The sequence below is a fragment of the Salmo salar genome, chromosome ssa05 (genome assembly GCF_905237065.1).
Source record: "Salmo salar chromosome ssa05, Ssal_v3.1, whole genome shotgun sequence".
Classification (NCBI taxonomy): Eukaryota; Metazoa; Chordata; class Actinopteri; order Salmoniformes; family Salmonidae; genus Salmo; species Salmo salar.
In genome coordinates, this window is record NC_059446.1 from 28,562,791 (window position 1) to 28,566,138 (window position 3,348).

Below are 3,348 nucleotides of genomic sequence, written 5' to 3' on the forward strand. Positions count from 1 at the left end.
GATTGGCTCAAACACATTAAGAAGGAAAGAAATTCCACAAATTAACTTTTAACAAGGCACACGTTAATTGAAATGCATTCCAGGTTACTACCTCATGTAGCTGGTTGAGAGAATGCTAAGATTGTGCAAAGCTGTCATCAATGCAAAGGGTGGTTACTTTGAAGAATCTCAAATATAAAAAATATTTTGATTTGTTTAACACTTTTTTGGTTACTACATGATTTCATATGTGTTATTTCATTGTTTTGATGTCTTCACTGTTATTTTACGATGTAGAAAATAGTCAAAATAAAGAAAAATCCTTGAATGAGTTAGTGTGTCCAAACTTCTGACTGGTACTGTATGTTGAATAAATTAGGAATTTACATGGCCAGATAATTCTTATATATTCTTATATATATTTGGCATATTTCTGCTCTTGGGAATAGAATAGAATGTTATGCAGAAAAATATGTTGGTAGGACAAGGCTATGTATGTTTGTGCACATGGAAGTCAGTGATTTATGTTTATTATAGGTTAATGAGGCAATACAAATGTGATGTAACTAAAGTGAAAGGACATTTAGTTTACTAAAATGGCCCAGAGTTTTTGTCATTTTGACAATAACAAAAATAAATCATTATTCAAATGAAAAAAAATTGACAATGATGTTTTAGTCAAAATCACTAGGACTAGACTAAATCCACCCCATGAAACCTAATCCTCTCTGAAATTGCACAAGGCAGCCAACTACCATTACAGTGTGATACATATCTTATTTCTTCAGATTATTGTGGCTTTGGGAGATAAAGTGGTAATACTGTATACTCAAGGAGAGGAGCGGCGAAGCAGCTAGTAGAGTCAGTCGTCGCTGTGCCAAAATATGTGGAGACATGCATGGCTCCCACCAGATTAGCAACATGGGCTTGTTTCCCTGGCATTACCCGAGTATCTTAGCAACAGGATCACGCCAGATTCTTACCTCACCGTGTGCGGCTCCATGTATTAACCTCAACATAATATTTGTTCTCTTTTTTTTGTTTCAGAATTTCACCAGATTGAAGAGATATTATAGGTACATGTGTTCGGTGAGTGATCTTTATTTAATAAGAGAAATGCAGCACTAGTTGAAGATTTGCTCAGTGTCACAAGTGGACACCAAAGAATGTGATTGGAACTAAAACCCCACCTTGTCTTTTGTCCTAGATTGACAGGAGTCTTACTTAGCCAGATTAATCTGGGATGCTTAGCTTCATATCTTTGAACTGAGGGATTCAAAACTATGCCGGCAGAATGCTTAATATCGGCAATATCATTCGGAGTCAAATAGAATGCAAATTACTTCTACATTTGAAATGTCAACTTAAACATGCCACGCATTGGGCTAGTGGGTAGCCAAGGAACTAATTTAAAGTAATTTCGTTGATTCAGAGCACCACTAATCCTTCATTTTCTTTCTGACATCGAGGTTACAGGAAGTATGGGTGGGAAGGGAAGAGAACAGACGATGACACTAGTGAGAATCATAGATTTATTTCCACCTGGCCCTGTCGTCACTGACGTGCTAATGCGAAGTTATTTCCTCCTGTAGACTTCATTTTGTGTCAAGAACAACTCTATGTTGTAGATCACAACAACTCTTTCTTGTTTGTACACTAGAATTGCCTGTGTACAGACAAGAATGCTTTACTTACATATACAGTACCAGTCAAAAGTTTGGACACACCTACTCATTCCAGGGTTTTCCTTAATTTTTTACTATTTTCTACATTGTAGAATAATAGTGAAGACATCAAAACTATGAAATAACACATATGGAATCATGTAGTAACCAAAAAGAGGAAAACACAATTTAATTCATTTTAATTGAAAGCAAATGAAAGAAATTCCTTCTTTGAAAAATATTTGTATCAAAAGATTTTACCAAAGAAATACCCCCCCAAAAAAAAAAAATCTACCAAAGAAATATCAACATTTTATTTTTGTCATGAGATGTTAGGTTGTTCCCTTCCGTTCTGGAATGTTTTATTTGATCTAATGATTGTCTGTGTGGCAACAAGGACACACTGCACTGTGGGTGAACAACATAACTGCATGCTGCCATAGGACTACTGCAGTCCAGTACAACTCAACAAAGCATTTTATCTCCCTTATAAATGAAGACCGTGGTCATGGACTTTCATCAGGAACAAACACAGGTGCTCCCAAGGGGGATGCAATTCAAAGAGAAGAGAGGAGGGGGACAGAGTAGGAGCTAAAATACAGCGCAAATTGATGGCCACACGTCAATGAGATGGAGACAACCAGGGCGAAAGGTAAATGTCCCTGGGTAGATGTTTGTGCATGTGTATTAGTGGAGTTCACACTGGGCCCCTGGGTGTGTGTGTGTGTGTGTGTGTGTGTGTGTGTGTGTGTGTGTGTGTGTGTGTGTGTGTGTGTGTGTGTGTGTGTGTGTGTGTGTGTGTGTAAATCATGACTATCCCCTCAGCCTTGCCCTTTAAGGGCCCAATGGAGCACTTTCAGCTATTTTATACAGCAATAATAATTTTTATATTTTATTGTAACAGGATATATCATATGCAGTTGAGTGGGAGCTCTCCGACGTGACAACGTTTGAAGAAGCACGCCAGTGTGTCACAAACATTTTCTCATCAATGTGACCATTTCAATGGGAGATTCTAGAGTCTACATGAAGGAGATTCCAACATGGCTATATCTCAAAGTGATTACAAATTATATGAAACAACTCATGCTGACTGAGGCTGTCCTAATATGGACACCAGAAATATAATTTAAGGACTTCCCACAGTAAACATGTATATAGATACTTGTAGTGGTGTAAAGTTCTTAAAAATATTTTAAAGTACTACTTAAGTATTTTTTGGGGGGTATCTGTACTTTACTTTTACATTTATATTTTTGACTACTTTTACTTTTACTTCACTACATTCCTTAAGAAAATATTGTACTTTTTACTCCATACATTTTCCTTGACACCCAAAAGTACTTGTTACATTTTGAATGTTGAGCAGGACAGGAAAATAGTCACTTATCAACATAACATCCTGGTCATCCCTACTACCTCTGATCTGGTGGACTCACTAAACAGAGAACATCCCTGGTCATCCCTACTGCCTCTGATCTGGCCCACTCACTAAACAGAGAACATCCCTGGTCACCCATACTGCCTCTGATCTGGCCCACTCACTAAACAGAGAACATCCCTGGTCATCCCTTCTGCCTCTGATCTGGTGGACTCACTAAACACACATGCTTGTTCATAAATGATATCTGAGTGTTGGAGTGTGCCCCTGGCTTTCCGTAAATTAAAAAAAACAAGAAAATGGTGTCATCTGGTATGCTTAATA

The 3,348-nt window shown here is 37.6% G+C and overlaps 1 long non-coding RNA gene across 1 annotated transcript; it reads left to right on the plus strand.

Annotated features, from left to right (window-relative positions):
• The first annotated feature begins 978 nt into the window (after window positions 1-978).
• LOC106604554 (uncharacterized) lies at window positions 979-2,964 on the plus strand. The gene is made up of 3 exons (XR_001328688.2): window positions 979-1,068; window positions 2,143-2,295; window positions 2,548-2,964. It is a non-coding gene; the product is annotated as an uncharacterized lncRNA (long non-coding RNA).
• Window positions 2,965-3,348: the final 384 nt, after the last annotated feature.